Source organism: Cheilinus undulatus, linkage group 3 (assembly GCF_018320785.1).
Source record: "Cheilinus undulatus linkage group 3, ASM1832078v1, whole genome shotgun sequence".
NCBI classification, from domain to species: Eukaryota; Metazoa; Chordata; class Actinopteri; order Labriformes; family Labridae; genus Cheilinus; species Cheilinus undulatus.
The window spans coordinates 28,773,815-28,784,204 of NC_054867.1; positions in this window are offsets into that span (position 1 = coordinate 28,773,815).

A 10,390-nucleotide genomic window follows, 5' to 3' on the forward strand; every position below is an offset into this window, starting at 1 on the left:
TCTTGCCTTATCCCTATTTCCCCATTGTCTTCCAAAGTTCCTCCAAATAAGAGCTGAGAACTAGGACAAGCCTCTGTAGACAAAGGTGAAATATTTGAGAAAGAATAAAAATGAGAGAGAGGTGCAACCTAGAGATCATATTCAGGCCTTTTTATGCTCAATCTTCAATATGCATAAAAGTATGGATTCTACTGGAACTGTTTGTTTTGGTTGTGTTTCTGCTACACAGACTTAATGTTGCAATACTACTGGAAATTATGGGATTCCTTTGGAAAATGATGGAACTTTTTGAGAAACAATTGTGCTGGTTAGGAAACATAATAAATGGTTTTGGTTTGCCAAAAGGCATAGAAACTACATCAGAACAGCTGAGCGAGATCGGATAGAAACTGGACGCCAGCTGGATGATAGCAAAGGAGAAACGGAGGGACATGCAAAACCACGCACTTTAATGGATGCATTTTTAACATACTGTATATCCCAATGCAGTCTTACATTGCAGAGATAGGGATAGTGCAAGTAACCTTAAGGGGCGATGCTATAAACAGCCTGGTGGGCCTTTCAGTGGGAGAGAAAGAGAGGTAAGTTATAGCCTGTACCAGCAGATAAGAGGACACATTTGCTCTTAATGAGAACAACTTAAAAATAGCCAGAGACCAGGAGGGGGCTGAGACAGAACCCTGAGGAGACATTTCTTTCCATACATCTCTGCAGATGTCTGAGCATTTTCCATGCATGAGACCAATTAAGAAGAATGCATTGTTTCAGCAGTCTGTACTCCCTGTTGGAGAAACTTGGAATCATACTGTGGATGCAAGAAATTCCCCTTACAGAATAACATCAATGAGGTGTTTAATATTCTCTACAAACAGTAGGTGCCTTACCATTAAGACAACAATCAGAAGCTAGATATAGATTTTACAGAGCAAATAAAATGGAATTTAAATGCCAGTATGCTCTTACTGGAGTGCTTTTTAGTTAGTTGAATCCTCCTCCACTCATGCTGTTCTAACACTGCAGGAGCTTTATCAAACAGTCTCTGTAACTTTCCAACTCCAGCAATCAACAGGTAGCAAAGTTAACAAGAGCTTCATCTTACCCTTCAAAAGCCTCTTTAGATTCTTCACACCAGCATTGCTCTGAACCACCATGTAAGAGTCTAAATAATTCTAAAATTCCACCAGTCCCACATTACAGACACTTTTTCAGTTGAGCCTCTTTTCTGTGATCACTGGCTGTGGACCAGCTATAAAAAACTTCTGCCATAGTCAGGTAAAAATCAGAGTCTGACTCAGATATTTCTGCCATCATGTGCTAATTCATGCTGATTTTGACAAGATTCTTCTAAATACAGAACTAATACAGTACTCTACCATGGTATTGAATAAAAAGCCAGTTTGTAGTGTTAGTTAAAATGACGCTGAACTTTGAATTACAAGTAACCCTGAAAGTCAGACTGAATCACACTCAGCAGAATTTTGAAAGTCTGACTCACACACCTAGATAAAGTGGTTGGGAGTAAATTCACCTCTGTACTAACCTTGCAAAGCAGATGGATACGCCCGTTTCCTTGTTTCTCACTGGTGAATCCATCTTGCAAAGCTCCCATCTGAACCCTTTGGGCTCGGTTAGACGGTGACAGGACCAATCAGCGACAAGGGGCAGTACTTTCAGGCGCAGCAGAGTCGTGACATAAACAAGCAGCAGCAAAGTTAGTCCAAATTAGCTGCGCACACGCAGCTCGATAGCGGCTACTTCACGTGTTTCGTTGCTCTGATTGGCCCGTAGAGATGTGACAGACAGAACGTTCACCCAATCACACTCCGAGTTTTTTTCAAAGCCTCTGCCTTTTCTCAAACGTTTCCTATTGAGGCTTTCCCAGATGGAAGTGTGAAAAAAATCCATCTGGTGTGTCAGGTTACCTCTGTACACTGACACAGTTTTTTTGTCTGATTTTTTTGCATGTTAAAGAGAAAAAAACAATCTGTTGTTGTTTTTATCATGTTTGCACACTGACACTGGAACTTTCGTCCATCCTTTTTTTTTGTTTTTTTTGGTGTTTTTTTTGGAAAGCATCTGCTACCACCTTCTCACTAGTCCCCCTCCCCTCTCTCACACTAACCCCCTGATCCGTCTGAAGAGATATCAATCATAGTATGAAACAAATAAACGTGTAAGTTTTTACTCACAGCTGTAACAGAGACTGAATTTAAAAAGTTGCTCTCCATTTCTTTAACTTGGCACAGCGCTATGATGCATGAGTTGGTGCTGTATGGAGATCTCTGTCTGGAAGTAAACAGTACTCAATCATTCTTAGTATTTTTGGTCATCTTACTCAAATTATTTGCCTTAATACGCAGAGTTTTCCCAGAATGCTGTCGGACATTAGATACTTTTGCACCATGAATGAAGTTACTGACTCAGTTAGAGAAGTCCTGACAAAAAAACACGGGATGTGTTTGCTTAAAAATCTAATACAGCCAGTGGTGTGCACAGGGGGAGGCAGGGGGGGTGGTCGCCCTCGTGGCCCAATTGTTGAAAAACGCGCACTAAAGTGCCCTCTTAGGAGCCAAAACACGTGTTAAAGTGCCCTCCTGGTTGGCAAAACACACTAAACTGCCCTCTTGGATGAAGAAAACACACTAAACTCCAGAAGACCATTAGGACCAAGAAATACTATGAAACATTACTGTTGCAATGACTTTTATGTTGGGTCCTTTTCTGATCTATATTGAGCCAGAACTATATCTCACAGAACCAGTTTGGATTATCCAGTGCTAATATGGTGTTAAAATGCACTAGAATACAGGAAATGGCATCTACTTAATTGAAAATGTTCTGGGGGAAGACCCCCAGACCCCCTAGGGATTTTTTTATTTATTTCTGTGTATTCTTCACACTCCAATGTTGAATCTACACAGTTCTTGTGGATGCTGATCCTAACTACAAACTAACTTGAGTAGTCTGTCTAGCTAGTCTGTTTTAAGGCTATATAATGTGCCATTTGTATAACATATAAACATGTCTTAAGTGCCCTCGAAAACACGCGAAACTTAGTTCCCTCTTCAGTGGTGAGAACGCGCTGTATGTGCCCTTTTTTTTCTTTTTGCCCCTGCCCTTGAAAAAGTCTGTGCACACCACTGAATACAGCTATTTCTGCTCCTTTTTCTCAGCTGATTGGACATATCATTAGTCTTTAGTTTTTCCTTTTCAATTCATATCAAGTTCCATTTTTCACATGATGTAATGTTCTCCTTATTTTCTTTTAAAATAAAAGCAGGTCTCTATCCAAAATTGTTTTTTAAGACAGAAAGTAGTAGAGTTTTAATATGCAACAAAGAAAAGGGAGGTTTGTTGTGATTTATTTTGGAAATTCTGAGATGAGTCACCATAAAAAATCAGCTGACAGCCGTAGTACAGGTGTGAAGTTGTTCAATTTTTTTTTTATTATGCAACATAAACCACTTTGCTGCAGCTTACTTCTTTATCTGATGGTTTATTTAGTGACGAGACAGAAGGTGGAGGGAAGGTTGATTAGTAGCTAAAAGGTGAATATCAACAACTATCACAGCAGAGTAAGACATCAGTCAATAAATCAATTGTGCTTTCATTCTGGGACAAGAAAAGTCTGATTGTTCCTGTAAAATAAATATTCTGAAATAGAAATAGATATTTAAGTACAGAATAAGGGGGCAATAAAAAAGATATATATAAAAATATGGAAATATTAGGTACCGAAGTAGGAGAAAAAATAGGTTGCAGAAGTCATACATGCTAGTTTTCTTTAAGTCCATTCCAGGCCTGAAGGAAGACATGTCAGCAAAAGTTGGAGTATTTACACATGCATGACTTCATCTCATCTTTCCACTCTTAATGACAGTATCCCTTCATCCAACGTTCTCCCCATGCCATGCCAGACTCCCACAGAGCGCGCTCAGACCCTCGAAGAGTTCCTCCAGCTCTCTGTTGCATAAGACATAAGTGAAAAGTGAGATGTCAGATACACTGTCATCGACCAAAGTCAACACCAAACTCCTCCTAACCTCAGAAGACAGCAGAACAATTCATGCATGTTGGATTTTTCCCGCTTCATAGTGACAAATGCGTCAAAAAAGATCGTATGAGGTGTCTGTTAGGAGTGAGTGTTCTTGAGTGAGTATACAAACAGCTCCTTATCAGCCGTTTGTCTTCCATGACGTGCCGATGTGTCAGCAGAGCCTGGCTGACCTGGAACCCCTGCAGGCATCACCACAAGCAGCCAACGTAAGCACAACCAAAGGGTCAGCAGCACTGTTGACATGAGCTGCACACAGAGACTGCTTACATAAGATTCAGGGAAACTGATCTGTGTCTGCAGGATAGAGCTGCACAACTCCCAGCAAACACAGGGAGGTGAAGATCAATGATTCTCCACTGGGGTCAAAATAGTGGGAAGAAGCAAGTGGCTGAGGAATATTTGATTTTTGCAAAACAGAGGGTGGAAGTCTTTGAATGGAGTAATTGTGTGGAAGGGCCATTAGTTTGTGCAATTTGAGAGGAGTTATGTCAATCAACAAGTTTTATTTTGAATGAGGTAATTCACATTAAACTCAAGGATGCTACATCAAATTTATGATTTATTGACCTGGAGCACCATGGCATAATGTCTCTGTCAATCTTGGAACCCATCAGCATGTATCATCTATTATCATCTGTGACCTTTGACACCTCTGAGAATGGAGCTGAATTTTTCTTTAGTTCTAATGAAGCTAGAAATTACACAGCAACATCATTAGTTACCTTGGTGTTGAATTTAACATTTTTTGTTTTTATAATTCAGACTGGTTCCAAGTTAAATTGTACAATTCTGACAGTGATTGCCAAGTCGGGTGTTTCATTGCAAGGATGGAGTAAAGCAGAAACGGGGCACTAGACTCAAATGTCGGTAGTGGAGAAGCCAAGACTCAGGGGATATCGGCCTCAATGGGGGACGGAGAAATAACGGAGCAGCAGAACTATAAACCACTGGAAACCAATAGCAACCATAAATCATGTGACCTGTGTCACATGATTTATGGTGCCCATTAATGCTGACAGTCCTACTGAAAATTGTCAAACAAAATAGATTAAGCTGAATGACAATGAGTTCCTTTGCATCTAAACAGTCTGTAATTTTGCAGTTGCATCATTGTCACCTGCTTGCTTTTACAAGCACTTGACATGCTCCCCTGGGCATGATCAAGCTCACCAAGTACGGATTGCCATGGACTGGTGGGCTGGTCCAGATGCTGGGGGTGACTGAAAGTGTCGTGGGGGGCGCAGTTGGAAGGATACCTGGAGTGACAGGGCATGGACCTGATGCAGGACTGGGCGATGGCCATCAGGAGGCCAGAAAGGTACAGAACCAAGGTTGATGTGGCAAAGTGCCAAACTGGCATATGTTCCCATACCTGACCTGACCAGTGTCGAAGGTTAGACCTATGGGAAGAATGAATACACCCATTTAAAGATACTGTATGGTGCAAGTATTAAGTTCAGTTACTCCAGTTTATCAAAGTTAAAAGCACATTTATTTAAGGTATTTGAAGAACAGCGAAGGCCTTAATCCTTCCAGCCCATTCATACCAGCTAATAAGGGGAATCTGTGATGTTGTCAGAGGGAAAAAGAGCGTTAATAGATTACTGACCATAAACTGCAATAAAGAAGCCGTGGTTAGGACTTAAGAGCTTTACAGCCAGTTACTGAAGACACAAAGACTTATAGACTGCACAGAGAATGAGGTAAGCATAATTCTGTATTTACTTGTGTGGCGTGCACAGACAAGAGGTCTGCATTTATGCAATTTGGATTAAAAAAAAGACATGTAAGCAACTCTGTGTTGGAGCAAGGATTATCCTTTATCCATGAGTGGCATTGTAAGACAATGTGAAGAACACTGTGTCAAGTTCACTACTTTGGACAGTTTCCACAAAGAAAACTAACACTAGCGTGCCAGAAGAGAAAACATTCACCAAAGAACATGAAAGGTAGCACTGTGAACACTGGCAGCATTTTCTCAGGCCAGGCTCAACCAAAACAAATGTAGTTTTGATCAGATGGAGCTCAGCATGCCTGGCACAGATGAAGCTGATGATTATAGATGGTATTATGAATGAAAGCTTGTTTTTGTAATATTGGCTAAAATGATGACTCTGGATCTGCAGATGCTTAGTACAATAGCTATTATTCACCATGGCAAATGTCCCAAACACAATACATGAAATCACATAAGAGTTTTTCAAGAGAAAGAAGAAGAAAACGTGACTAGCCCAAAATTTTTCTTTTGACCCTAATCTGACATAAGACCTTTGGGGTATTTTAAAGAGGGGGTAGATCAGGAAAAGCCCTCCAGCAAGGAGCAGCTGAAAAGAATCAGCTGTGAAGAGGGGCAGAAAATTTCATGGATTTTGTGCAAGACTGTTACCATCCGTGGTGGTGGTGGTGGGGGGGGGGGTGAATTTGTCAGCCAGTGCATAAAATATTAGAAAATAAAACTGGAATCTCAAATATGAATGTGGAACTGATTTATGTTGCATTTGCTTTTTTAGTTTGGCCATTTAAGTAGGTCAAATGTTTTATCCTTTATAAGATGATTCAATGGACTCCTTCTCTCGGGCGAATCCAAAGAAACTTGAGCACAGACTTAATAGGGAGCAAAGGAGAGTTTGACTTTGATGAAGATGCATGTTAGTCCTTTGCATCATATTAAATTGCAAAAAGTGACATGTGCGCTCCAGTTTCTTTGGAATTGCCTGTGAGACAGTCTTTTAAATCATATTTAGCCTTAAAAGGTCCTTTTTGAGTGCACTGTCCTCCATCTGGAAGGGCTGAAGTGCAAGAGGCCCACTTTTGCTTTAATCTTTTAATCGATTCCCTTGATTCCCCTCAACATGTTGCTTAAACCAAAGAAAATATAGTAAAATGCACAGCATCAAATTTCAGTAGCATCTTTTTGTAATATAGTTTAAAGGCATGCTATATAATGATTTCCAAACACGCCTTTTTATTCAATTGTTTTGGAAATTCTTTTTTGTTAGTGGGATTCAAAAATAAAAATCTATTCACAGGTCTGACTATTATTTACGCTGCCAATGCAATCTGTCAAGTTGGTTTGTTATGTGATTACAAGTTGGAAACTGTCACAGACACCCATGAGAGAATCTTGCAGTTTTGTAGCTAAAATCTTTCATAACAAGTGTTATGTTTCTTACAGTCAGAGAATTTTTGTTTTTAATTTAGTTTTCAGAGAGATACAATTTTTACATTGCTTGCACTCATAAATGTCAAAGATTTAACAATATTCAATTTTGGCTCTTATTTTTTTAGATTTTAATAAAAAAGTAGTGCTAACTCATGTAAAATGATTTATTCTTTATGCAGCATGTTGTTGCTTACTGCCTGTGTGATGCAAGAAGATCAGAATGTGTTTACAACAACCTGCAGCACACAAAAAGCATGAAGGCTTTCTGCACAGACACACTGGCTGTGACGCTGTGCAGGTTACATGATAGCTTGTGTGTCAGGGATCCTCAGGGCCAGAGCACTTCACTTATTCATCCCAACCCTTCACCTTGTGTTCTGAGACGCAGGAGTGTGGTAATCCAACACTGTGCAACCTCTGATGTATGATGGCTCGCTGGATTCAGTGAGCTACTTAACACCGATGAGAACCTCACGCGATCAATGCACCCTGTACTGCGATAGTATATGTGTGTGTGATGGTGACATAAAGATGGAAGGAGTTCAGGGATATAATAATACCAACCCAATACACTGTTTGTGAGCTCCCCTGAGAGCAACGACAAGAATAGAGTGAAACGATCTCATCTCACGTTGACCTCAGAGAGAAATGTTCCTACGTGACACACAAGAGCATCACAAGAGTAAATCATGCTCATAATTAGGGCATTGCTACAGTCAAAGAGTGATCTTAATGGAAAATATTATGAAAGCAGTGAATCATGGTCTAGTACAGCCAAAATCTTAACAGAAGGAAATGAAGCAGAAAATATACACAAGGTTTTGTAATTTAAAGCCAGAGTCAGTCCTGATCCAGTTGTAAGTTTTGAGGCAGCTTTTAATTTTTGCTAGGGTCTGTAATTGTGCTGTATTCGACTAAGTACAATTGCCCTTTGAATATGTTTCCATTGAAGGGAGTTTTGGGCATGAACCTCATAATGCTCATAAATTTCATTGCTAGACTCTGCTGCAAGGAAGCTGGACACTCAAAACTGGTTGTGTGTTGGTAGGGTTGTGATTACATCTACAGTGGTTGCCTTGACAATTTTGAACAAAAGGCGAAGGCAACAGATAATTTATCAGAGGCAAGGTCCATATGTATGGCAAAAACCACATGTAAGGGTTTAATTATGGTGTAAGAAAATGGGTATGAAAAGTCTTGTCTCCTCTTCTGTCCATACGTACCACGCCATGTTGTCTTGGAGTGAACTGTCATGTATGTTACATCCTGTGACTTGTAAATGAGGAAAAAGTGTTTCCCTTGCACTTTTGCAATTTATTTCTATATTGAAACGTCTAAAAAACCTCATGAGACTGAAAAACTTTGAACAATATTTGAGAGGTTTTTCAAAACTCAGGTGTTTCCGTTACCAGTTTTTTATTGTGCTATTTAGATTTTGTGCATGTCTGAGTGTAATGGAAACACAGCTAGAGAGAAGGGAAATTGACAAGTCTTGTTTTTAGCTGAAAGCACTGAAAATGCTGGACTTCATTGTTTTCAATTATGGGAGATGGTCGGTTAGTAAGGACATAACGGTATCAAGATTTCATGGTATGACGCGTCCACAGTACAGTATTTATTGTAGTATCAAAAAAAAAAAAATGCCAAAAACAACAAATGAAGACTTGGAGAAAAAGTAATGTCTACACTTGGAATGATAAAATGTGTGCACAAAAAGTGCCATAGATGGTCATTAGAGTTAAAACAGATACTTATACCTACTCTACCTTCTAAAACTTTTGTTGTCCACCACTAAAAATAGCTCTAGGTCTTTTGTGATACACCTTGTGATCTGATGAGCCCTTGTGCTGTTGTGGTGAAGTAGGATTGCGAACCCTCCCTTGAGAGTCTATTGGCCCGGCCAGATTATGCTCCTTGCACTACAAAGGGGATTCACCTCCAGGGGACTGACCCTTAGAGGTCACAGACATGCCTAAAGACCCCAAGTCCATAGCTCCTCAGTGCACTGAGCACCCTGATGGTGAGACACCTTTAAAAGCCTACAGTATTGAGGTCAGTGACAACACCCACATGCTTTTTAAGGAGTGCGTTGAGGTCTGTTGCATCAGTATTTGGGTGTCAGCTGAGAATCTTCATTGATGTATTAACCTCTGTGAAGTACTGTTAGTAAAACAGAATAAAGTCTGCCTATAGGTTCTTTGCAGATGATGTCACACAGCAGATAACACTCCTTGGAGGCAAGAAGTGAATTCTACTTAAAGAAATGTTACTTAAAAGGCCATGTTTTTAGTGGTTTACGACTATACAAAGTATTCAAAGAGAAAGTATAAACCTTCTTAATTATTAAGCCACTTTTGTGTCCCTTCAGTAGTAAAATAGTGTAACAACTCATGGAGAATGGCAGCTGGCAGGAATTTTGGCCTCCATCTAAAACCTAAAGGAGAAGTGTCACACAACACTGGTCCATGGTCTGTTTCTACAAAAGCGGTCACTTAGTTCAGGACAGTTTTTTCATGATTTAGTACACTAAACTTTGATCTTACATGTGTTTCTTCAGCTGAAGTTTGTCTCTTCACCTTCTGACGGGAAATCTCTTTCTTTTAAGAGATCCAGATCATTTGGCTCAGCTTAGTAGTGCTGGTTGATGGTTCCCAAACAGCTCTTACTTGGTCACAGTTTGGCTTTTTAAAAACGGATTAAATAGTGATAAAGGATGGAGGAAAGGAAACTGGCATTCAAACAGGAGTGAGCTACTGTGGCTCACATAAAAGATCCTGGATTGAATTTCCTTCAGGACCAATAAAGTACCTATGTAATCTAATTTAACGTAATCCAAAAGAAAAAAAAAAAAACAGTTTGTGGCAAAGGCTTGTTTATGATTGGCTCATCATCTCTTGGTCGCTCGCCCCACAAGGTTTATTTGGTTAATAGTACATCACTGTTTCAAATGACAGCATGTTTGTGACTAAATATGATTTTTTTAGTACGGTACAGGGGCTCAACTGGCCTCTTAGCTCCTTAATCTGGCTAGATGACGCTAAACGCAAAGAGAACTTGGGATTCTGACCGCCTCTCGAGCAGGTAAATCCGGTTTTTTGTAAAGGGTGGAAATCAAATTCAATAAATAGATTTTCCTGATGATAACTGCAGCGTAGCCCATTAATTTCTAA